Source organism: Macrobrachium rosenbergii, unplaced genomic scaffold, assembly GCF_040412425.1.
Source record: "Macrobrachium rosenbergii isolate ZJJX-2024 unplaced genomic scaffold, ASM4041242v1 282, whole genome shotgun sequence".
Lineage (NCBI taxonomy): Eukaryota > Metazoa > Arthropoda > Malacostraca > Decapoda > Palaemonidae > Macrobrachium > Macrobrachium rosenbergii.
Window position 1 is genome coordinate 1,217,534 of NW_027100730.1, and position 27,849 is coordinate 1,245,382.

At 42.9% G+C, this 27,849-nt stretch overlaps 1 protein-coding gene across 1 annotated transcript in view; it reads left to right on the plus strand.

Annotated features, from left to right (window-relative positions):
- The first annotated feature begins 348 nt into the window (after positions 1-348).
- The window catches only part of LOC136838236 (zinc finger protein 436-like), a 93,996-nt gene continuing 66,495 nt past the window's right edge, over positions 349-27,849 (plus strand). Inside the window, exon 1 of the mRNA XM_067103099.1 lies at positions 349-429. The gene's annotated coding sequence lies outside the window, so the exon portion shown is untranslated. The remainder of the gene's footprint in view (positions 430-27,849) is intronic.

Consider the following 27,849-nt stretch of genomic DNA (forward strand, 5'->3'; position numbering starts at 1 on the left):
AGATGTGAATTTGAATGTTGCTAGAAGAGAGAATGATTCTGAGAGAATGATTGCGTGCCTGCGAACACGATCTAGAGGACCTGCTAGTGAGCATCCGTGGGTGTTGCGTGAGGCGATTTGAATGCAGTGTGAAAGGTGTTGGTTGGGGAATGCTAAAAGGGGTGAGAATTATAGAGGGATGAGTAAATTTGTTTGTATTTAGCATTTCCCAACGTTTTGTGAGTGAGTGTGAGAGAGAGAGAGAGAGAGAGCGAGTGTAATTGTCGTTGCGAGTAGTTCGGTTGTTGGAGTTCGTTTATGGCGCTGTCTGTCTGTCTGTCGGGAGTTTTTCGGTTTTGGGGAAGTCTTGGGCAGTTGAGGTCCAACCTTGTTTTGTGGTTGTGTGCTGTGATTGGCGACCGTGGACCTTTCCAGCAACCGAGGATCAGGGTGAGTGTTGTGTGTTGTTTTGTTTGTGGGTTGAAATTCCGCCACATCATTTTAGAACAATTAACTAACTCTAACTAGCCTATACATATGAATTCAATCCTGGCCATAGGCTGATACAAGTGTGACACACCGGCCTAGGTTAATAAACCCAGGACTATTCTTAGCTTGAACCTGTACTTGACGCCATAGACTGACGAATCTTCATTTCTGGTTAGGGTTGAGGGGAAGGCTGACTCCTGCAATTTGTTTAATGTTTCTTAGTAAGAGGATACATGGTTTAAACAACTTATTCATGTTGTTCCTTCCATAACAGTTAGAACTGATTCCTAAACGGGTCCTTATGCTGGTTCTTATACTTATTCCTATACTGGTTCTTAAACTGGTTCCCTGTAATACAAAAAAGTTCATTTAGGACAGCAATCTTGTGCCAAACAGCATGCAGTCCTTACCTTAGGTTATACTGTACTCATGTCTAACTTAAACTGGTCCATTACACAGTTAACCTGGCTTTACATGCATAACCGGTGGAATTTAACTCAAGAACTGGCATATTTATAGAATTATGGAAGAATATTGAACATCTTAGCCTATGGTTGGTGGCATTGCAACCCCATGCAAGCTCATTATGGCGCAACATACATAACATTACCACAACTCTTGGTAATTAGGTGTTAAGGTAAAAATAGAAAAGAACACTATTAAGTGTTTTGGCATGTACAACATGTACAACATAAACTAAGATAAGTGCACACCTTTCACAAGGGAGAAATATGGCATTTCAAATGAAATAAGGAGATACATTCCTTTCCCCTCTCAAGCCGTCGTACACGTCTTGAACGTGTGCGATTTGAACTTATGTAACTATGCACTTGGTTGAACTTACACACTTAAGTACGCATACTAAATCGTAGACAATTTCAATTTCGGGTGGTTAATTCAACGTCTTCATAAGATGAAAACCAATTCGTTTCCTAATCCACTAATTTATGAAGGGTATTGTCATTAATTCAAGCTTCCAAAGAATACAGTGTTCATTAAGCATATAGACCAAATATTTCCTTTAATGCTAGCAAATATCTTAATAGTTAACATGACATATACTGTATATTTTGCTTCTGAAACTATATAACTGTTCCACTCATGGTCAAGGATGGAAATGAAGCAAGGATGAATTTTCTTCATAGTTACCCATAAGACTTTACTGTTTAGAGGTCCGTTTTCTATGTCCATAAGGTCTGCAGAAAATTATATGTTTCTTTTGCATAATCAGTCATGATAAGGAATATAGCTTTCATTTCTTTTACACAGTTGTAATATTTCTTGCACTTAAAACTTCTCACTAGTCAACATTTTTTATTGAAAATACCAACTGAAAATATTGCATTCCTTTGACTGGACCACAATCTATTACGAAAATCGTCTCTTGGAAAAAACAATATATATTTTTTGTAATAGATCAGAGGGTTGTATTATTACTTGAACGATTCGTGCATTGTATTTCAAATTTTCAATGCAACATCTTTAATATTGCATAGCTGTCCTCGCAACTGGTATATAAACTGAATAGATCTGGTTAGTGTCCATTTATGTCAGCAACATTAAACACCTTATAATAATATATATATAAGTTTTGACGGGCATGGCCATTCGTTAGAATGCTGCTCCTATAAGTGGTTGTTGTGTGTGATTGATTAATGTTAAGGCCTCGTTATTTTGTGCAAAGTGATGGCCCCACGAAGGCAAAGGATTGAACTAAGTAAATGGATGGATATAAGATAAGGGAGCGACTCCCCAACACAAATGTTAAGGTAAGAGAAATGATAAAATCCCAAAGACGATCGACACCCCCGAGGCATGTCAAAGGAATGCAATATTTTCAGTTGGTATTTTCAATAAAGAGAAAGTGTTGACAAGTGAATAGTCTTAAGTGCAATAAATATCATAATTGTGAAAAAGAAATGACAGCTCTATTCCTATAGGATACTCTATGTTAGGGTGAGTAAGAGGTGCTATTCCGCTGTTGATGGTTTATTACAAAGTACTTCACCCCAAGGTGGTTCCAGGTTACTCCAGGACGACTGGATGTTGGTGCCAGTGGCGCGGACAGACATAGGTAATGCATGGGTAATCATAGATATAATAATAACATTCGATTGGGTTGTATCATTAACATTAGTGACATAATGCATATCTATCCTACATAACCCCCCAAGCTGCACGTTACTCCAAAATGCAGGTATACCCAAGAGGTCAAGATTAGAGACAAACAAAAAATATAAAATCAAGAACAAGCAAAATGACAAATACTCTGCAAAACAATGGTTAATCAAAGCAAAACTTAATAATAGCTCAATGAACAAAATACACTTTATTTTCCACCTTCACAGTCCTTCATCCAAGGTGGGCATTTAGTTGGCCTTGAACTACGTCTTTCCTGGTCCTGGGTATGAGGCGCTGCCCCTGGTGGTTCTATAGTAGGGGGCTGGCTCTTTGCTGTTATGTATTTCAAGTGGTGGCGATTTCTCCTGAACATTCTGCCAGTCTCAGGTTAAATACTGTCTATATGGGGAGTCTTTCCATTACCACTCCTGATCAATCCACCACTTCTTAATGACTGCATCCTGTACGAGGACTTAGTTGCCTACATGTAGATATGGCAACTTCCATGCATGGCATTTTCCCTTTCTCGTATTGTTGTCATCCAGTGATTATGTAAGAGGTACCTAACGAGCAGGTAAAAGAGAACGGCTACTTTACTCAAGATCCAGGCAGTTTATATGGCGGCAGACTGGCGCCGTGCCGCGAAAGACAATGAGAGCGTGAGTGACCTGAGGTCGATAATAATTAACAATAAAATACAAACACAATTGACAACAGGTGAACAAATATATACATAGTTTAAATGACTGAATTCGTGTGACCTGGCACGTTAGGCGTGACCAATTGTATAGGCGAAGAAAAGGGGACGTCACCACAGAAAACTTGCTCAGTGGAGACTTCACAGACGGCTCTGTAAGTGACTTTACAATTATACAAGAGCAGGAATTCATTCGCCATTGGGACAGATTCCCGCAACTGCCTCCCCAACGTTAATTACATGGGGGGGGGGGTTGTCTACATCTCTTAGGGGTGTATTTCTGAATTGCATAAGGGCTTTTGCTGTGGCAACGGCGTCTAGGCTACCATTATTCCTATCATTGTCCCTTATCATACTCACCCATTCAATTGCATGCATTGTGCTGATGAGATAAGCAATTGCATCCCCATCGCTTATGAAAGTCGAACATCTCGGTACTCGCCAAGTTCGTCCCCCCATCAGTGGAGATCTCATCAGGGGTACCCCAACAGCAGAACCACCTCTGCAATACCAAAGTGCAACATTGTCAAAGTGCGACAGTCCCAGCCACCCTGTTCATCTGTCTGCCTACAATAAATAGCATTTATTATCTAACTGAAAGAAATCTGCTACTGTTCTGAAATGGATAAATTGGCGGTTGAGTGGGAATGAATGGTTCTCGTTGTTGGGATGATGAATTCTCATTGCACCTCATACATTGAGACCTCTGAAACATTACATCTGCCTCCATCCCAGGCCAATACATTGAATGCCATGCGTGTGCAACATTGAATCAGCGCCTTGCCGGCCAGAGTGTAGGTTAAGTGCTGGTTTCCCACAAAGCTTGCGGCACTATCAAATGTATATGCCCTTCATCAAATGTATAAGTGACCAGTCCATGGATATAGCTAAGTCATTCCCTTACTTGAACATGTGGCTTTAATGTAGGCTCAGTCTTATTCCTACTTTCTGGCCATTGTCGTCTCTTACCCTTTTCAGTAATAATTGATAATCTTCATCTTTGCTGGCAAATCTCTCAACATCATCGGTGTCAATTACTGTGACGTCACTATCCATGTCACGGAATGATGCAATCATTGCAGCAGACATTATCTCGCATACTTCTTCTGCTTCTTTCACATCTACTTTGCTCAGTGATGCCTTTAGACTAGGGTACTTGGACAGGGTATCAGTGGCAGTATTTCTTTTACCTGCCATTTACTTCACTGAGAATTTATAGTGAATGGTTTTTTGTTTCAAACGGAACAATCTGGGATTCTCAATGTGTTTTAAAGCTCGATCACTAAAAAACTTAACCAACAGCCAATGGTCTGTTACCAGAAGTAGGTTAGGGCAGCCGGGCAAAAAGAGACGAGCTTTTTCAGACACCAGACCACAGTTGTCGCCTCCCCCTCGATAGGGGCGTAGTTCAATTCCTCTTTTGAAAGGTGCTTGCTGCCGCACAGGGCTAGCAGCTAAACTCCCATTACAACAGACATATGCAAGAACAGTATTGCTGTAATACAACAAAGCCCATTCCTTCTTTACTCCAGTCAGTCATAACAATGGTTGGTCCTGTCTCATCATAATAATGCAGACCCTCAGATATTATGCTACACAACTCATCTTTAGTATATTCAAATTTAGAAATCAAAATTTCATCCCAGTACACTTTTTTGCTGGCCCCTTTTTCGGTAATCCCTGAAATGGTGCCATGACAGTAACCACTGGAACGAAGGGAGCCAACTGACTGACCAGCCCAAACCACGACCAAATATCAGATATGGTGCGCTGATCAGACATTGGGAAATTCTTTATAGCAGCCAGCTTATCCTCTGAAGGCAAATATTTAGCCCACCCAACGTTATAGCCCACAAAATTGACGGCCCGCTGACAAAACTGGAATTTATTTGTGTTTAGAGTTACAACATTCCTCTCACATGCCAACAGTAAATTGAAAGTATGCCAGAAAACTTCTTCTATGCTACAATCATGCAACAATATATCATCAGTACATTTAAACTTCCTAGGGATATCCACAGTTACATGAAATCTTTTGGTGTGTGTCCTGGGCAGTGCAATGCAGTGCCCTATGGGTGTGCGACAATACCGACTCCTTCCCCAAGGGATTAGGAAAGTTGTAAGCTTTCAACTTTCTTCCTCCAACACTACCTGATGGAATCCCCACTGTGCATCATCCATAGTCTTAAAAGTATGCACTGGGACATTTTGACACCATATCAAACAGTGCAACCATATGTTGTGTTTCTCTTTTACAACATGCATTAAGTTTTTTAAAATCCCACTGTCCTCAGAGTGCCACTCTTTTTGCCTCCCACCACCATGTGGACACACCACTCAGTTACCTCCCCAGTAGGCACAGGTTGCAAGCTTCCCAAGAGAACATCCTCGTCTATCTGCTTTTTGACCTCTTTTCTCCCAGTTTAGGGATAATAATTGGCATATGGTAAGCATGTGGTACTGCACCACATACACCTGTTGCCAGGTGTGGTACCACTTCCTTCCCAAATAGTGAAAAGCTTGCTTGCATGAAGCCAGACCATAAAGGAAAAAGCCATAGAGACAATCTAAGCTTCTATGGACCAAAACTGAACCTATCATACTTATCAAAACTTATAGAAATGGAAGTTCACAAACAAAGTTGAAGCACTTGAAGCAACTCAACATTATAAATGATGAACAATTAGTGTACAGAAAAACCACTCAACAGAGACTACATTGTGCGCAATTATAAATGACATGATAAAAATTATAGCGAATGAAAAGGTGGTCTTGGATCATAGTGTAATATTTGTTTAATAATAATGTTATTATTACTACTTGTGGCTTGATTTGTCAATTGTCCTGACATACATTTGGAGGCTACCATTCATTTTAGAACAATTAACTAACTCTAACTAGCCTATACATATGAATTCAATCCTGGGCATAGGCTAATACAAGTGTGGTTCACCGGCCTAGGTTAATAAACCCAGGACTATTCTTAGCTTGAACTGGTACTTGACGCCATAGACTGACGAATCTTCATTTCTGGTTAGGGTTAAGGGGAAGGCTGACTCCTGCAATTTGTTTAATGTTTCTTAGTAGGAGGATACATGGTTTAAACAACTTATTCCCGTTGTTTCTTCCATAACAGTTAGAACTGGTTCCTAAACAGGTCCTTACGCTGGTTCTTATACTTATTCCTATACTGGTTCTTAAACTGGTTCCTGTGAAACGAAAAGTTCATTTAGGACAGCAATCTTGTGCCAGACAGCATGCAGTCCTTACCTTAGGCTATACTGTATTCATGTCTAACTTAAACTGGTACATTACACAGTTTGCTTGTCTTTACATGCATAACAGGTGGAATTTACCTCAAGAACTGACATATTTATAGAATTATGGAAGAATATCGCTCTTAGCCTATGGTTGGTGGCATTGCAACCACATGCAAGCTCATCATGGAGCAACTTACGTAACGTTACCACAACAACTCTTGGTAATTTGCCCGTTACATCAAGGTAAAAATACAAAAGAACACTATTGGAGTGTTATGGCAACATGTACAATATAAACTAAGATAAGTGCATCCTTTTACAAGGAGAAATATGACATTTCAAATAAAATAAAGGGGGAGCTACATGCCTTTCCCTCTCAAGTCTTCGTACACGTCTTGAACAGTGTAATTTGAACTTACGGAAGTACACGCTATTGAACTTACGCACTAAAAACGTATGCATACTCAATCATAGACAATCTTAATTTCGACTGGTTAATTCAACGTCTTGATAAGATGAAAACCAGTTCATTTTTCCCAGTCCACCAATTATGGAGGGTATTGTCATACGAGACATCGCCCGCATCATGTATCCCCTGACCGCAGTCCTGAAGGGGAAGCCGAAAGCACTGCTGTGGGCAGCTCCGCAACAGCAGGCATTTGTCTCTCTGAGGGATGCTTTAGGTGGCAGTAGGTGAGGGTGTGGTGTGGACACCCACGGATGATGAGTTTCCCGTAGACCTCCTCTGGTAGGGCATTTATCACTGCATCAGCCTGTAGCACTGTCTGTGAGTTCCGCCAGCCTGAACTGACCTCAACCCTGAACAGCCACACTGATGGGTTCCCTGAGTGAAAGGTGGCAGCTTAGCTTTATGGCGACGGGCGGCTTTTGTTTGACCTGCCGGACAGGGCGCCAGGCAGGGTAGCGTGAGGTGCACGGCAGCAAAGGTGTGGAGGAACGCGAGAGCCTCAGCGGCGGGAGGGGCGCGGGTGATATGGGTGGAAGGTCGACATCTGAGTCCACGAGGTTTGCGGTCAACTGAACGCTTCGCTCTTGCCTCTTAACTGGAGTGGAATTCGCGTCAATACGCACTCGGGAGTGGGCCGTGAATCCGTCAATGATGCTGGTGATTTGCCGACGAGTCAGCATGCCCGAACGCTGGTTACAGACTGGTGTATTGGCCTGGAATGGAGGCAGATGTAATCTTTCAGAAGTCTAAATGTACGACGTGCAATGAGAATTCGCCATCTCAACGACGAGAACCGTTCATTCCCACTTAACTGCCAGTGCATCCACTTCAGAAAACAGTAGCAGATTTCTTTCAATTAGATAAAAAAATGCTATTTAGCATATCCAGACAGATTAACTAGGTAGCTGGAACTGTCGCTCTTTGGCAATGGTGTGACCTCACTGAAGATCATTCCTGTTTTGCAGAGGTGGTTCTGCCACTGGGGTACCCCTGAGAAGATATCCACTGATGGGGGGACCAACTCAGCGAGTGCTGAGATGTTACACTTTATAAGCAATGGGGGTTACAGTTATGTATCGCGTCAGCATCAGGAGTGATGGAAAGACTCCCATATAGACAGTATTTAACCTGGGACTGGCAGAATGTTCAGGAGAAATCGCCACCACTTGAAATACATAACAGCAAAGAGCCAGCCCCCTACCATAGAACCACCAGGGGCAGCGCCTCATACCCAGGACCAGGAGGTAGATACTGGCCATGGCAGTCCCCTACCCCTTGAAAGACGTAGTTCAAGGCCAACTAAATGCCCAGCTTGGATGAAGGACTGTGAGGGTGGAAAATAAAGTGGATTTTGTTCATTGAGCTATTATTAAGTTTTGCTTTGATTAGCCATTGTTTTGCAGAGTATTTGTCATTTTGCATGTTCTTGATTTTATATTTTTTGTTTGTCTCTAATCTTGACTCTTGAGTATACCTGCATTTTGGAGTAACGTGCAGCTTGGGGGGTTATGTAGGATAGAAATGCATCATGTCACTGATACTAATAATACAACCCAGTCGAATGTTATTATTATATCCATGATTACCCATGCATTACCTATGTCCGTCCGCGCCACTGGCACCAACATCCAGTCGTTCTGGAGTAACCTGGAACCACCTTGGGATGAAGTACTTTGTAATAAACCATCAACAGAGGAATAGTGGCTCTTACTCACCCCTCCCATAGAGTATCCTATAGAAATATAGCTTTCATTTCTTTTTCTCGATTATAATATTAATTGCACTTAGGACTATTCACTTGTCAACACTTTCTCTTTATTGAAAATACCAACTGAAAACATTGCACTCCTTTGACATGCCTCGGGGGTGGTGTGGGGCAGGGTTGCCAGATTGTGGTACAAATCACAAATTGGGCTACTTTTTACACCTTTGGGTGACCAGATTTCACAGTTTGCCACTTTTGATTTAACTTGGTCTCTTTTATTCGATTTGGGCTATTTCCATTCATTCTGCATAATTATAATCACAACAAGGATCTACTGCAATTGACTGGCAGTGGTGGTGGCGGGGGTGGGGGGCCGTATTAATTTCCACGAAATAAATGAGGGCTTAACGTTAATCACTTATCGTCAAACTGACCTTATAGGAGCAGCATTCTATCGAATGGCCATGCTCGTCAAAACTTAATATATATTCTTATGCTATGGTTAATATTACCTACATAAATGGCCACCAACCAGATCTATTCAGTTTATATACTAAGTACAACGGCAACTATGCAATATTAAAGACTTTGCCTTGAAAATATTAAATACAATGCAAGAATTGTTTAAATAATAATACAACCCACTTGATCTATTATAAAAAATACCTTATATATTGTTATTTTTCCAGTAGACGATTTTCGTAATACGGTAGATTGTGGTCCAGTCTAAGGAATGTAACATTTTCAGTTGCTATTTTCAATAGAAAAATGTTGACAAGTGAGGAGTCTTAAGTGCAAGAAATATTACAACTGTGTAAAAGAAATGAAAGCTATATTCCTTATCATGATTGATTATGCAAAAGTAACATATAATGTTCTGCAGACCTTATGGGCAAAGAAAACGGACCTCTAAACAGTAAAGTCTTATGGGTAACTATGAAGAAAATTCATCCTTGCTTCATTTCCATTCTCGATCGTGAGTGGAACAGTTATATAGTTTCAGAAGCAATTATACATTATATGTCAGGTTTACTATTAAGATATTTGCTAGCATTAAAGGAAATATTGTGGTCTATATGCTTAAATAACACTGTATTCTTTGGAAGCTTGAATTACTGACAATACTCTTCCATAATTGCTGGACAGGAAAACGAATTGGTTTTCATCTTTGAAATGCCATATTTCTCCTTGTGAAAGGTGTGCACTTATCTTAGTTTATGTTGTACATTCCAAAACACTTAATAGTGTTTTTTCTATTTTTACCTTAATATAACACCTAATTACCGAGAGTTGTTGTGGTAATGTTACGTATGTTGCGCCATAATGAGCTTGCATGGGGTTGCAATGCCACCAACCATAGGCAAAGATGTGTGATATTCTTCCATAATTCCATAAATATGTCAGTTCTTGAGGTAAATTCCACCGGTTATGCATGTAAAGCCAAGCTAACTGTGTAATGGACCAGTTTAAGTTAGACATGAGTACAGTAGGTAGCCTAAGGTAAGGACTGCATGCTGTTTGGCACAAGATTGCTGTCCTAAATGAACTTTTTGTATTACAGGGAACCAGTTTAAGAACCGGTATAGGAATAAGTATAAGGACCTGTTTAGGAACCAGTTCTAACTGTTATGGAAGGAACAACATGAATAAGTTGTTTAAAACCATGTATCCTCCTACTAAGAAACATTAAACAAATTGCAGGAGTCAGCCTTCCCTCAACCCTAACCAGAAATGAAGATTCGTCCGTCTATGGCGTCAAGTACCGGTTGCGTTAAGAATAGTCCTGGGTTTATTAACTCAGGACGGTGAACCACACTTGTATTAGCCATGCCCAGGATTGAATTCATATGTATAGGCTAGTTAGAGTTAGTTAATTGTTCTACAATGAATGGTAGCCTCCAAATGTATGTCAGACAATTGACAAATCAAGCCACAAGTGGGTAATAATAACATTATTATTAAACAAATATTACACTATGATCCAAGACCACCTTTTCATTCGCTATAATTTTTATCATGTCATTTATAATTTCACACAATGTAGTCTCCGTTGAGTGGTTTTTTCTGTACACTAATTGTTCATCATTTATAATGTTGAGTTACTTCAAGTGCTTCCAACTTTTGTGAACTTCCATTTCTATAAGTTTTGATAAGTATGATAGGTTCAGTTTTGGTCCATAGAAGCTTAGATTTTCTCAATGGCTTTTTCCTTTATAGTCTGGCTTCATACAAGCAAGGACTATTTGGGGAAGTGGTACCACACCTGGCAACAGGTGTATGTGGTGCAGTACCACATGCTTACCATATGCCAATTATTATCCCTAAACTTTGGGAGAAAGAGGTCAAAAAGCAGATAGACGAGGATGTTCTACCAGGAAGCTTGCAACCTGTGCCTACTGGGGAGGTAACTGAGTGGTGTGCCAGCATGGTGGTGGGAGGCAAAAAGAGTGGCACTCTGAGGAGGACAGAGGATTTTAAAAAAAAACTTAATGCATGTTGTAAAAGAGAAACACAACATATGTTGCACTGTTTGATATGGTGTCAAAATGTCCCAGTGCATACTTTGAAGACTGTGGATGATGCACACTGGGGATTCCATCAGGTAGTGTTGGAGGAAGAAAGTTGAAAGCTTACAACTTTCCTAATCCCTTGGGGAAAGAGTCGGTATTGTCGCACACCCATAGGGCACTGCACTGCACTGCCCAGGACACACACCAAAAGATTTGATGTAATTGTGGATATCCCTAGGAAGTTTAAATGTACTGATGATATATTGTTGCATGATTGTAGCATAGAAGAAGTTTTCTGGCATACTTTCGATTTACTGTTGGCATGTGAGAGGAATGTTGTAACTCTAAACACAAATAAATTCCAGTTTTGTCAGCGGGCGGTGAATTTTGTGGGCTATAACGTTGGGTGGGCTAAATATTTCCCTTCGGAGGATAAACTGATCAGCGCACCATATCTGATATTTGGTCGTGGTTTGGGCTGGTTAGTCAGGGGGCTCCCTTCGTTGCAATGGTTACTGTCATGGCACCATTTCAGGAATTACTGAAAAAGGGCCGGCAAAAAAAGTGTACTGGGATGAAATTTTGATTATCTAAATTTGAGTATACTAAAGATGAGTTGTGTATGTAGATTATTGGGGCCTCTGGCCCTCGGCGTGAGACATAATCTCCCTCAAATACCCAGCTTTCTCACGGGAGAGAGGGAAACCCGTGCTTCCTTGATATCTTTATTCCTCTCACAAAAATTCAAATTTCAAACAGCATCTTTTTATAATTCTCAGATCACTCAAAAACTCACAATAACGGTACAAACAAGATAAAAACACAATTGGTACATCAATTTACAACTTCAATATAAAAATAGCAAGGAACTCTGAAAAGAAAGGCATAAATAGACACAGCACAGGGTGTGGGTGTCAATGCACAGGGAATGGGGAACTTCCAAAGGCATCACCCTAATAAAAGGAAAACAATAATTGTTTTACAACACAAACACATATATACCTGATTAAACACACTCCACAATTCTCATATAAGTAAAGTTTGGCAATACTCAGAAAATCTACTTAAATTTCCACATACTGATACAATGTAAAATAGGGAGCGTTCTTTTAGACGCTAAAACGTACATCTTAACAAACGTAGACACAAGATCGAGAGCATTCTTTTGGACAAAAAAAACATACATTTAACATGCCCTATCAATCAATGCTATAAATGTCAGGAAATTTGTTACACAGCTCAGCAAACTGTAGAAATGACCACGGTTGCCCTGGAAGTGGTGAAAAGCACAGATCAAGTGAGTGTGCTATAAACATCTTCAATTGTAAAAATTGTGTAAAGAAAGGTCATAGGGATAATAAACATAAATCATATGATGGCAATAAGTGCACGATGTATAAAGAATATGTGTCAGAGGGAAAAAATAATCCGGATAATGGCTTTGACTGATAATCTCTTACGCAATTTATTACAAGGAGGAAGCGAATTTTAAAAGAACTGGGGACTCTCCTATCCGCAGGAGCTACTATACTGACCAGAAAACACTGAAGGACAATTATACAATATAAGAAACCGTACAAGGGCCCGCCAGAGGGGGAATTATCCCCCGTGGAGTGCTGTACAGAAAACCAAAGCGAGTGAAACTATTTTGCGACACACACTTTGACGCCCTGAACTTAACCCACGCGGTAGAAAATAGTTAACCCGCCCAAAAAATGCTTTATTAATCGCATTTAGAAGCGAAATAACTCAATTTTACGGTGAATTAACACACATTTGCCTACCGCCCTTTGAGGTGATGCTCCGGGCCCAGGTTCCTCCAGGTTGCCCCTTTATTTTAGTCTGTATTAGGCTATTATTATTTTATTTCTTGGCGCATAGTGCTCTCGGTTCGTTATTTTTCATCTTACTCCGCAGAAGGCAGCTCAGATTCAACCGTTGCCTCGGGGCAGGCTGCTACTTAATTCTATTGAGCACATTTTTATTTCATATTTTGGTGTGATGGTTTTTGAGTGGAGTAGGTTATTGCTTCCATCCCCTTGCCCTCGGCGTGGAAGTCCATCAGGTTGAGGGAGTTTTGTTGCTGTTTCCTCCGGGGTCGTTTTTTGGTGGGCAGAGTGAGCCCCTTAGTTCTCTTCCTTCCCTTAGGGAATAGAGTTCTTTGATGTGTTCTCTAGGCTATTCGCCTTCTTGCCCCCTCTTTCTGCCCCGGTTGGTTCTCGCACAAAATTTCTCTCCTCTTGTTGGTTCCTCCCTCCGTACTCCTGTCTTTTCAGCCTATGCTAGGTTAGGGTCCTCAGGCTGTGCCTAGGCAGGAGTCGGGCATCGAGGCTTGGTCGCTCCCTTTCCTAGTAGCAGGCCACCCTCCCATCACAGTTCCCAGTTCATCTCTGGAGTGGTGTAGTGGCAGTTGAGCGGGTTATAGTTTTCCCCGTCTCCTGTTTCAGAAGCTCAACATTCTCCCCTACTCCACCCACTCCCTTCCAGCTTTGCTCTACTGCGCGGGTGACGCTAGATGGCAAGCCCGAGTTCAGGACTTCTATTTGGTAGAGGGATTCGCTCCTCCCATACAGTCCTCGCAGACGCTGTGTTGGGTTAGTGATCTGCTCACTCAGAGTCTCCGAACGCAGAGCCCAAACACTGTCCCCGCATTCCCCCGCCCGGCCGGGCTACTCCGGCTGGGCTATTTTGCTCCGGTTTATGTTAAAGACACGAGCATCTGGCCCACCTTGTTTCTCTCTGGCGGGGCAGGTGTGAAGAAGAATTTATTTATTTATATAAGGGGAGCGGATCCCTCCGGTCTCCGGAGTATTTCTGTTTACCATCATTAGTTTATGTTATTACATGATATATGTATTTAAATATAAATATTTTTTTGTTATCTTCGGAGTACTCTCCTTAGTTTTATACATGAGTCCGGTTCTACGCCCGGGGGTTCCGCCGTTAAAATTACAGGCAATCCCTGCGGCGAGTTCCTGTTGTCTCACTCCATTCCGAGTATTCCGGGTCTGGAAGTCTGCTCACACTCGGTGTATTTTAGAGCTATTGGCCTAGTTTATTAAAAAGGTATTTTTCTCCACCGGAGCACAGGCTGCAGTTGAAATTCTGGCCTTGCCAGCCTTAGATCAATGGAGTGGTAGGTTCATGTTCGTTTTCCACTTACAGACTGTACCGCTGTGAGGAGCCGTACTGCGTCACTGCAACAACCTTACGGTCACGTAGTGTGCCGGACTCACGCTGGTTGCGCGGTCCGACTTGACGACCTGGTAGTCTGGCACCCCGATGGTTGTGAGGTTTGTTTCGCCTTGTGCGCAACAATCCAGGATGAGTCGGTAAGTGACAATCTTCCTCCGTTTTATGCTCCTCATTTTGAATTTTGTTTATGTGGTTTCCGGACTGTTTTTTCACCCTTAGCTAATTGTTGGCTTTCTTTCAGGCGGACGAGTCCTCTAAGAAATCGGCCTTGGAATCTCTCCGGCCTGTGGTTAATGCAAGGAATGTTCCGTCGGGGGTGTTTACGTCCTCGATGCGCGAAGTTGAGGGACCTGCTCTACCTCGCGCACTATGGCGGCCAGAAAGCAGGAAGATCTTGCCACCCCCCCATCATCCAGCAGATCCGGGATGCGACTCAGCCACCCCGGTGGATATTCTTATTCAGTTTCAGAGGACGCTGCCGCTTTGAACTTAGACCCAACCCATGGCTATTGAACAGGACCAGGGGTGGGCAGCGAGGTAGGTGAGGTAGCTGGGGCGGGCGCCCTTTCGATTCCCAGCTTCTTCATTGTCTTCTCCTTTCAGGTTTTAAAGTCTTCCTCCTTGGGTGATAGGGCTCCATCAGCTATCCCTGGGTTGAAGTTGAAGACTTCGTAAAGGCGAAGGGCTATAAGTCCGCCCCCTCCAAGAAAGCATCGCCTTTCCCCGTCGGTTGCTAAGGTCTCAGCACCTGTAGCCTCCGAGCAAGGGTGCCTAGTTCTCCCGCAAAGGCGCGGTAAGAGGGCAACAAGATCGCCCTCCGCTAACCTGCTTTGACGCTGAGACCTTATAAAGAAATGTTCCAAAGGTTCTCCGAGGATCAATGACAAGTTTAACCAAAATGTCCGAAAAGTTTCCATACATAATGACAATAAGATCTCTGGAGAAGTTTGCCGCTTATGACAACATGCTGGCGGGAATAACTAACCCACCCCAGCCGAACCCCAGTATAAATAGCTTTTCCCGATACGGCGGAACTCCCGCCTTTCGATCTTGGCAACCCTTGGCGTTTCGCCCTCCGGGCCATCCAACACGATGGCAAACTGACCATTGAAGGTCTTGGCACGAGACGGTTGGAGGAGTTGGAGTTCTTCCCCGCCGATCTTTTGCCCCCGTATCCAGGTTTCGTAAGGTTGACAGAGGAAGCTTGGATACGTTCAGATAAGGTTCCCAGGAGACCAGTCATCATCCCCAGGGACTAAGCTCAGTCGCTCTCCCAAGACTCTGACGGAGTGGCAGGCAGACAACACAAAGTTGACTCCTTTCAAGGGCAGCTTTACTATGTTTGCCCTGGGAGACAACTTACCGACTCCCTGTTTAAACAAAGTCGCCCTGGCTACGGCCCGAGCGTATGCTTTGACGGTAATCCATCGCAGCTAAGTGGAAAGGAGAGAATTCACTTCCCTGTGTTCCCGAAGTGATGAGTTCTGAGGATGCCCGCTCCACCTTCACGGTCGGGAAGTTGACCTCTGTGCTTTCCTCACATGAAGCGAGGAACTCCTGCTGCTGGAATCTTTGCTAAAGGCGGAGTTTGATGTCTCGGACTAAGCTAGCCCGGTTCCTGAACTCCGCCTGTCTCACAGAAGCCACTGCCGTTTCTGCGCAGACGAGCGCCCTTTTTCTGTGTCTTAGCTAAGTCCCTGTTAGCTTTGGCTAGCCTGGACCTATCGAACTATCATGGCCAGACCAAATGTAGGAAGCTCGCCTTCGCAAACGCCATTATCCGTCATTTAGCCTAACAAGCTCAGAAGAGCTCGATCTGGGGGACCTAACCTCTTCCCAGAAGAAGAGGTTACGAACGCAGGACGGAGGTACACAAGTGGGCTAACCAGAGTCTGGCGCTCGCTAGCATCCCCACCTACAAACGCAAGACCTCTGAATCTGGTGGCCCCCAGACGAGAGGAGGCAAACGTTTTAGGAGACATAAAAGGCCCCACCAGCAGACGGTAGTTCAAGCCGTCCCAGTCTCGGGCAGCGGCACAGCCTCCACTAAAGTTTCCCCCATCAATATGTGCTGGTCCAACTGTAGCTCATTCCTTGCTGCGCCTCGCATGTTACACCAGCTTACAACCCCACCCACGGTAGGACTGGGGTTACTGCACGGCCTTAACAGAATCGCAAGGGAAGAGGCAGGGTCACAGAGGCAAGGCGAACACCACCCCAAGGGGAAAACCTGACGTGGTAGAGGGAACAAAACCCGGGCCTCTCCCACTGAGAAAACACAGGTAGGTGGTCGCTCATTGGTTCAGGGACTACTGACCTTCAGCCCTGGGTAATACAGTATAGTGTCCAAAGGTCTGGGTTGGAGTTGGATCAAGGAACCGCTCTCCGAACAGGTTTTCTTAATTAGCCACCTCATCAATCCTACGGGATTATGTGGCAGAATTGCTCAACAAACGAGCACAAAGAAAGTAAGGCACCTAAAATTTCAAGGCAGGTTATTCACAGTTCCCAAAAAGACTCAGATCAACAAAGAGTGATCCTGGATCTGTCGCGCCTAAATCTCTCTGGTGGCAATACACAAATTTCGCATGCTTACACAGCTCAGGTACGGACTTCCTACTTCAGCGTGGAGCCGTCACCACTTCCATCGATCTTTCAGACGCCACACACACCCCGTTGGCGCTGAACTTCTCTCAGTTCCTCGGTTTCAGACTCGGGAATCAAGCCTACTCGCTTCAAGGTCATGCCCTTCGGCCTTAAAACATTGCGTGCTTGTGGTATTCACTCGTTACGGACACGGTAGTTCAACAACTCGTCCTGAGGGATATCCCTAGCAGCGTACCTGGACGATTGGATAATTTGGGCACCAACAGTTCTGGAGTGTCAGCAGGCTACGACCATAGTCATCAACTTCCTAGAATCGTTAGGTTTTCAACTGAACAGACAAAAGTCCCGCCTGACTCCGGAGTCCCGGTTTCAGTGGCTGGGCCTACAGTGGGATTTGTCTGCTCACACGTTATCCCTCCCACCTCCCAAGAGAAAGGAGATAGTATCTCACCAGAAAATTTCTCAAAATCAATCCAGATCCACGATCACAAGAAAGGGTCCTTGGATCCCTTCAATTTGCCTCAGTGACAGACCTGCTCTAAAAGGAAATCAAAGACATAAAACAGAGTGTGGCGGGAGTCGAGCCAATGTCGCTTCTCAGGAGACAAGGTCTCTCCATCCTCGAATCTTGAAAACAAGACCGCGCCTGACCTCAGTCAAGGGCCTCTCCAAGTCAGTTCCGCTTCAGCTCTCCGCACTAGTTGTCCACACAGACGCTTTCCCTAAGCGGCTGGGGGATATTCCCAAAACAAAAAGTACAGGGAACGTGGTCCACAATGCTTCAGCAGTTCCATATAAACACCCTGGAAAAGGTGGCGGCTCCTTCTAACTTAAAGAAAATCACTCAACCGGATTCATATCAGGTTGGTATTGACAGCGAGTGGCAGTTCGCCATTGCATCAACAGGGCGGCGCTCCAAATCAGGTCGAGTAAACCAAGTAATGGTTGCTATCTTCTCCCTGGCGAACAAGCACGGCTGGCACCTGTCAGCCACCCACCTTGCGGGGGTACGGAACGTGGTGGCGGATTCCCTGTCCAGAACGACTCCGTTGGAGACGGAGTGGTCCCTGGACACGGAATCTTTCAAATGGATTTGCCGCCAGGTTCCTGGTCTCCAAGTGGATCTGTTCGCGACAGAAAGCAACTTCAAGCTCCCCTGTTATGTGGCCCCCAACCTGGACCCTCAGGCATACGCCACGGACGCAATGACAATAGATTGGAACAAATGGGAGAGACCACCTATTCTCCAACAATGCATTGTTGGAAAGTATTACATAAACTCAGGACATTCAAAGGTCAATCTAGCCTCAGAAATTCTCACTGGCTGAAGAGCAATTGTCTCCTTCTTCAGGAACTGGGACTGCAGAGTCTTCGGATTCTGCTTCACTGACCCACAGACAGTACAAACCAAGACTGTAGTCAGCTTCCTCAAGAATTCAGAATGCCCTAGCTTTATGGACTTTATAAAATTTGCAGCCCAAAAGGGGCAAACATTGACCCTGTCAACACTTATTTCTTGAGTCAGACAAAAGAGATTCTACTCTAGACAATATGATTCAGCAGTCAAAAATTAGCCTCCTTCCTAAAAGCATCTGAAGCCAAGGTTGCGACGACTAATTTAGAGCCCTTTCTTTAGATCAGCTGGTTTTGAAAAGGCCTGTTCGGCCACTATTACCACAACCAAGTCAGCCTCAAAGAAAGTATTCCTTGTACGCTTTAAAATCGACCTACAGATTCCTATTTATCCATCCTCAGAGCACATGCGCTCGTCTGAGACCCGTATCACGCCCACATTCCGCTACGTGGTTTCAATGACGTCCTTAAGTTAGCATCAGAGGATGATAACTTTCAATGCTCTTATCAGGATCTGTTAAGGAAGACCTTATTTCTGATTATGATTAGCTTGGCCTCAGGTGCTAGAATCTCAGAGCTGTCAGCTCTCACTAGGGGTGATCATTTTGTGAACTTCCTCCCTTCCGGAGAGGTCCTCCTTTCCCTTGATCCTAGATTCTTAGCCAAAACGAAGACCCACAAGACAGGTGGTCTCCTTGAAGGTGGTGCCCTTCCACAAGACCAGCCTTATGTCCCAGTTCATACACTTAAATCTTACCTTTGGTAACTCACAGAGTGGTCGGGTCCTTTTATCAGAGAAAGGTGGTACTCTATCACTGAATGGTAAGACAACACCTGTATTTTATTAAACAAGCTAACCTAGATTCAGTTCCCTAAGGTTCATGATATCTCGGAAAGCAGTTGCTACTTCCATTAATTACTTTCATAATATGGATTTCTCAGAGTTGACTAAATATACGGGTTGAAATCACCTCTAGTGTTTAAACGCCACTATTTAAAAAATCGCTCGAAGCCCTGAAATTTTTCTTACCATAGCTGTGGGAAGTGTCATCTCCCACTTAACCAATCATATCCTTATCTCCTTTCCCCGCCCGCCTGCCTCATTTACTTCTGCTTGTCCTCCTGGCTGATTATGCCTCACTGCCTTGCTCCTCATATTGATATAATTTGTTCCCTGTTGACTGGAACTGTAATCTGACATGTTACCATTGTGTCTTCGTGGGGTACTGGGCGGTTTTTAACAGTCCTTCATCCAAGCTGGGCATTTAGTTGGCCTTGAACTACGTCTTTCAAGGGGTAGGGGACTGCCATGGCCAGTATCTACCTCCTGGTCCTGGGAATGAGGCGCTGCCCCGGGTGGTTCTATAGTAGGGGGCTGGCTCTTTGCTGTTATGTATTTCAAGTGGTGGCAATTTCTCCGGAACATTCTGCCAGTCCCAGGTTAAATACTGTCTATATGGGGAGTCTTTCCATCACTCCTGATGCTGACGAGATACATAACTGTAACCCCATTGCTTATACAAGTGTAACATCTCAGCACTCGCCAAGTTGGTCCCCCCATCAGTGGATATCTTCTCAGGGGTACCCCAGTGGCAGAACCACCTCCGCAAAACAGGGGTGATCTTCAGTGAGGTCACACCACTGCCAAAGTGCGACAGTTCCAGCTACCTAGTTAATCTGTCTGCATATGCTAAATAGCATTTTTATCTAATTGAAAGAAATCTGCTACTGTTTTCTGAAATGGATGCACTGGCAGTTAAGTGGGAATGAATGGTTCTTGTTGTTGAGATGGCGAATTCTCATTGCACGTCATACATTTAGACCTCTGAAAGATTACATCTGCCTCCATTCCAGGCCAATACACCGACTGCCGTGCCCTACGTAACGTTGAATAAGCTACTTGGTGGCACGAGTGTAGGTTACATGCCACAGTTTCCCTCAGAGCTTGTGACACTACCAAACATATGTGCCCCTTGTCAGAAGTATAAGTGACCAGTCCATTGATATAGCTAAGCCGTTCCCTTACCTGAGAGGATGGCTTTAATGTAGGCTCAACCATATTTCTACTTTTTGGCCAGTTGTCATCTCTTACCCTTTTCAATAACACCTGATAATCATCATCTTTGCTAGCAATTTTCTCAACATCATCACTGTCAATTACTATGATGTCACTATCCACGTCACGGAATGACACAATCATTGCTGCACACGTTATCTCATATACCTCTTCTGCCTCTGCCATATCTATCTTGCTCAGTAATGCCTTCAGACTAGGATATCTGGACAAGGTATCAGCAGCACTATTTTTTTTACCTGCCACATATTTCTCTGAGAATTTGTACTGAAGGGTTTTTACTTTCAAATGGAACAGTCTGGGATTCTCAGTGTGCTTCAACTCCCGCCAAACAACTTAACCAATGGGCGATGGTCTGTCACTAGAAGTAGGTTAGGCAGTCTAACAAAAAGAGATGAGCTTTTTTCAGACACCAGACCACAGCCGCCGCCTCCCCCCTTAATAGGGGCGTAGTTCAATTCCTCTTTTGAAAGGTGCTTGCTGCCGCACAGGGCTAGCTTCCAAACCCCCTGACAACAGAGAGGTACATCATGGCATATGCAAGAACAATATTGCTGTAATACAACAAAGCCCATCCCTTCTTTACTCTGTAAAGGACCGCATTGCAATCCTACGGGCACGTGTGTGTGTGTGGATCATCCAACGAACGAAAGCATCCCGCTTTCTCTCTCTCCCTCCTGTGCGTCAGCCAGAGGGGACCGCTTGAAGGAACGCAACTTCTACCATACAATATTTCTGTCTGTTTCTCTCTAACCATTGTTGTCTCGATTCATATCAATCACCACTACTTGCATTACCGTGCAAGCATTCCAATCATGTACTCATAATGTTCCACCAAATCTTCTGTATCAAACTGATCTATGTTTCTGTTTGTGAAGACGCCAAACGTCTCGCCATTTCACATATATGATGCTACTGCATTGTATTCATTAATCTGCCTCAATTCTCATGCAAATGTCCATATGCAGTCTTTAGCCTAGGCTATAGCCTACTGTACTCATGTCTAACTTAAACTGGTACATTACACAGTTAGCTTGGCTTTACATGCATAACCGGTGGAATTTAACTCAAGAACTGACATATTTATAGAATTATCGAAGAATATCGCACATCTTAGCCTATGGTTGGTGGCATTGCAACCACATGCAAGCTCATCATGGCGCAACATACATAACATTACCACAACTGTTGGTAACTTGCCATTACATCAAGGTAAAAATACAAAAGAACACTATTGAGTGTTATGGCAACATGTATAATATAAACTAAGATAAGTGCATCCCTTTCACAAGGGAGAAATGTGGCATTTCAAACGAAAATAAGGGGAGATACATTCCTTTCCCCTCTCAAGACGTCAAGCCGTCATACACGTCTTCAACGTGTGCGATTTGAACTTATGTAACTACGCACTTGGTTGAACTTACGCACTTAAGTACGCATACTCAATCATAGACAATCTCAATTTCGAGTGGTTAATTCAACGTCTTCATAAGATGAAAACCAATTCGTTTTCCTAATCCACTAATTATGAAGGGTATTGTCATTAATTCAAGCTTCCAAAGAATACAGTGTTCATTAGGCATATAGACCACAATGTTTCCTTGAAAGCTAGCAAATAACTTAATAGTAAACTGACATATACTGTATATTTTGCTTCTGAAACTATATAACTGTTCCACTCATGGTCAAGGATGGAAATGAAGCAGGGATGAATTTTCTTCATAGTTACCCATAAGACTTTACTGTTTAGAGGTCCGTTTTCTTTGCCCATAAGGTCTGCAGAAAATTATATGTTACTTTTGCATAATCAATCATGATAAGGAATATAGCTTTCATTTCTTTTACACAGTTGTAATATTTTTTGCACTTAAAACTTCTCACTAGTCAACATTTTTTATTGAAAATACCAACTGAAAATATTGCATTCCTTTGACTGGACCACAATCTCCAGTATTACGAAAATCGTCTCTTGGAAAAAACAATATATATTTTTTGTAATAGATCAAGAGGGTTGTATTATTACTTGAACGATTCGTGCATTGTATTTCAAATTTTCAATGCAACATCTTTAATATTGCATAGCTGTCCTCGCAACTGGTATATAAACTGAATAGATCTGGTTAGTGTCCATTTATGTCAGCAACATTAAACACCTTATAATAATATATATAAGTTTTGACGAGCATGGCCATTCGTTAGAATGCTGCTCCTATAAGTGGTTGCTGTGTGTGATTGATTAATGTTAAGGCCTCATTATTTTGTGCAAAGTGATGGCCCCCCCACAAAGGCAAGGTAAGATAAGGAGCGACTCCCCAACAGAAATGTTAAGGTAAGAGAAATTATAAAATCCCAAAGACGATCGACACCCCCGAGGCATGTCAAAGGAATGCAATATTTTCAGTTGGTATTTTCAATAAAGAGAAAGTGTTGACAAGTGAATAGTCTTAAGTGCAAAAAATATTATAATTGTGAAAAAGAAATGACAGCTCTATTCCTATAGGATACTCTATGTTAGGGTGAGTAAGAGGTGCTATTCCTCTGTTGATGGTTTATTACAAAGCACTTAATCCCAAGGTGGGTCCAGGTTACTCCAGGACGACTGGATGTTGGTGCCAGTGGCGCGGACAGACATAGGTAATGCGTGGTAATCATAGATGTAATAATAACATTCGATTGGGTTGTATTATTAGTATCAGTGACATGATGCATTTCTATCCTACATAACCCCCCAAGCTGCACGTTACTCCAAAACACAGGTATACCCAAGAGTCAAGATTAGAGACAAACAAAAGATATAAAATCAAGAACAAGCAAAATGACAAGTAGTCTGCAAAACAATGGTTAATCAAAGCAAAACTTAATAATAGCTCAATGAACAAAATACACTTTATTTTCCACCTTCACAGTCCTTCATCCAAGCTGGGCATTTAGTTGGCCTTGAACTACGTCTTTCCTGGTCCTGGGTATGAGGCACTGCCCCTGGTGGTTCTATAGTAGGGTACTGACTCTTTGCTGTTATGTATTTCAAGTGGTGGCGATTTCTCCTGAACATTCTGCCAGCCTCAGGTTAAATACTGTCTATATGGGAGTCTTTCCATTACGACTCCTGATCAATCCACCACTTCTTAATGACTGCATCCTGTACGAGGACTTAGTTGCCTACATGTAGATATGGCAACTTCCATGCATGGCATTTTCCCTTTCTCGTATTGTTGTCATCCAGTGATTATGTAAGAGGTACCTAACGAGCAGGTAAAAGAGAACGGCTACTTTACTCAAGATCCAGGCAGTTTATATAGCGGCAGACTGGCGCCGTGCCGCGAAAGACAATGAGAGCGTGAGTGACCTGAGGTCGATAATAATTAACAATAAAATACAGCGAACAAGTACACTTTACAATGTACAAAACACAATTGACAACAGGTGAACAAATATATACATAGTTTAAATGACTGAATTCGTGTGACCTGGCACGTTAGGCGTGACCAATTGTATAGGCGAAGAAAAGGGGACGTCACCACAGAAAACTTGCTCAGTGGAGACTTCACAGACGGTGACATTACAATTATACAAGAGCAGGAATTCATTCGCCATTGGGACAGATTCCCGCAACTGCCTCCCCAACGTTAATTACATGGGGGGGGGGGGTTGTCTACATCTCTTAGGGGTGTATTTCTGAATTGCATAAGGGCTTTTACTGTGGCAAAGGTGTCTAGGCTACCATTATTCCTATCATTGTCCCTTATCATACTCACCCATTCAATTGCGGGCATTGTGCTGATGAGATAAGCAATTGCATCCCCATCGCTTATGAAAGTCGGACATCTCGATACTCGCCAAGTTCGTCCCCCCATCACAGGAGATCTCATCAGGGGTACCCCAACAGCAGAACCACCTCTGCAATACCAAAGTGCAACATTGTCAAAGTGCGACAGTTCCAGCCACCCTGTTCATCTGTCTGCCTACAATAAATAGCATTTATTGTCTAAATGAAAGAAATCTGCTACTGTTCTGAAATGGATAAATTGGCGGTTGAGTGGGAATGAATGGTTCTCGTTGTTGGGATGATGAATTCTCATTGCACCTCATACATTGAGACCTCTGAAACATTACATCTGCCTCCATCCCAGGCCAATACATTGAATGCCATGCGTGTGCAACATTGAATCAGCGGAGCTTGCGGCACTATCAAATGTATATGCCCTTCATCAAATGTATAAGTGACCAGTCCATGGATATAGCTAAGTCATTCCCTTAATTGAACATGTGGCTTTAATGTAGGCTCAGTCTTATTCCTACTTTCTGGCCAATGTCATCTCTTACCCTTTTCAGTAATAATTGATAATCTTCATCTTTGCTGGCAAATCTCTCAACATCATCGGTGTCAATTACTGTGACGTCAATATCCATGTCACGGAATGATGCAATCATTGCAGCAGACATTATCTCGCATACTTCTGCTTCTTTCATATCTACTTTGCTCAGTGATGCCTTTAGACTAGGGTACTTGGACAGGGTATCAGCAGCAGGATTTCTTTTACCTCCCATTTACTTCACTGAGAATTTATAGTGAAGGGTTTTTTGTTTCAAACGGAACAATCTGGGATTCTCAATGTGTTTTAAAGCTCGATCACTAAAAAACTTAACCAACAGCCAATGGTCTGTTACCAGAAGTAGGTTAGGGCAGCCCGGCAAAAAGAGACAAGCTTTTTTCAGACACCAGACCACAGCTGTCCTCTCCCCCTCGATAGGGGCGTAGTTCAATTCCTCTTTTGAAAGGTGACTGCTGCCACACAGGGCTAGCAGCTAAACTCCCATTACAACAGAGAGGTACATCATGACATATGCAAGAACAGTATTGCTGTAATACAACAAAGCCCATTCCTTCTTTACTCCAATCAGTCATAACAATGGTTGGTCCTGTCTCATCATAATAATGCAGACCCTCAGATATTATGCTACACAACTCATCTTTAGTATATTCAAATTTAGAAATCAAAACTTCATCCCAGTACACTTTTTGCTGGCCCCTTTTTCAGTAATTCCTGAAATGGTGCCATGACAGTAACCACTGCAATGAAGGAGCCAACTGACTAACCAGCCCAGACTACGACCAAATATCAGATATGGTGCGCTGATCAGACATTGGGAAATTCTTTATAGCAGCCAGTTTATCCTCCTAAGTCAAATATTTAGCCCACCCAACGTTATAGCCCACAAAATTGACGGCCCGCTGACAAAACTGGAATTTATTTGTGTTTAGAGTTACAACATTCCTCTCACATGCCAACAGTAAATCGAAAGTATGCCAGAAAACTTCTATGCTACAATCATGCAACAATATATCATCAGTACATTTAAAGTTCCTAGGGATATCCACAATTACACGAAATCTTTTGGTGTGTGTCCTGGGCAGTGCAGTGCAGTGCCCTATGGGTGTGCGACAATACCGACTCTTTCCCCAAGGGATTATGAAAGTTGTAAGCTTTCAACTTTCTTCCTCCAACACTACCTGATGGAATCCCCAGTGTGCATCATCCATAGTCTTAAAAGTATGCACTGGGACATTTTGACACCATATCAAACAGTGCAACCATATGTTGTGTTTCTCTTTTACAACATGCATTAAGTTTTTCTTAAAATCCACTGTCCTCCTCAGAGTGCCACTCTTTTTGCCTCCCACCACCATGCGGGCACTCCACTCAGTTACCTCCCCAGTAGGCACAGGTTGCAAGCTTCCTGCGAGAACATCCTCGTCTATCTGCTTTTTGACCTCTTTCTCCCAGTTTAGGGATAATAATTGGCATATGGTAAGCATGTGGTACTGCACCACATACACCTGTTGCCAGGTGTGGTACCACATCCTTCCCAAATAGTGAAAAACAGAGAAAATCTAAGCTTCTATGGACCAAAACTGAACCTATCATACTTATCAAAACTTATAGAAATGGAAGTTCACAAACAAAGTTGGAAGCACTTGAAGCAACTCAACATTATAAATGATGAACAATTAGTGTACAGAAAAAACCACTCAACGGAGACTACATTGTGTGAAATTATAAATGACATGATAAAAATTATAGCGAATGAAAAGGTGGTCTTGGATCATAGTGTAATATTTGTTTAATAATAATGTTATTATTACCCACTTGTGGCTTGATTTGTCAATTGTCCTGACATACATTTGGAGGCTACCATTCATTTTAGAACAATTAACTAACTCTAACTAGCCTATACATATGAATTCAATCCAGGGCATAGGCTAATACAAGTGTGACACACTGGCCTAGGTTAATAAACCCAGGACTATTCTTAGCTTAAACCGGTACTTGACGCCATAGACTGACGAATCTTCATTTCTGGTTAGGGTTGAGGGGAAGGCTGACTCCTGCAATTTGTTTAATGTTTCTTAGTAGGAGGATACATGGTTTAAACAACTTACTCCTGTTGTTCCTTCCATAGCAGTTAGAACTGGTTCCTAAACAGGTCCTTATGCTAGTTCTTATACTTATTCCTATACCGGTTCTTAAACTGGTTCCCTGTGAAACGAAAAGTTCATTTAGGACAGCAATCTTGTGCCAGACAGCATGCAGTCCTTAGCTTAGGCTATACTGTATTCATGTCTAACTTAAACTGGTACATTACACAGTTTGCTTGGCTTTACATGCATAACAGGTGGAATTTACCTCAAGAACTGACATATTTATAGAATTATCGAAGAATATCGCTCTTAGCCTATGGTTGGTGGCATTGCAACCACATGCAAGCTCATCATGGCGCAACTTACGTAACGTTACCACAACAACTCTTGGTAACTTGCCATTACATCAAGGTAAAAATACAAAAGAACACTACTGAGTGTTATGGCAACATGTACAATATAAACTAAGATAAGTGCATCCCTTTCACAAGGGAGAAATATGACATTTCAAATAAAATAAAGGGGAGCTACATTCCTTTCCCCTCTCAAGTCTTCGTACACGTCTTGAACAGTGTAATTTGAACTTACGGAAGTACACGCTTGGTTGAACTTACGCACTAACGTATGCATACTCAATCATAGACAATCTTAATTTCGACTGGTTAATTCAACGTCTTGATAAGATGAAAACCAGTTCATTTTTCCAGTCCACCAATTATGGAGGGTAATGTCATACAAGACATCGCCCGCATCATGTATCCCCTGACCGCAGTCCTGAAGGGGAAGCCGAAAACACTGCTGTGGGCACCTCCGCAACAGCAGGCATTTGTCTCTCTGAGGGGTGCTTTTAGGTGGCAGTAGGTGAGGGGGTGTGGGGTGGACACCCACGGGATGAGTTTCCTGTAGACCTCCTCTGGTAGGGCATTTATCACTGCATCAGCCTGTAGCACCTCGTCTGTGAGTTCCGCC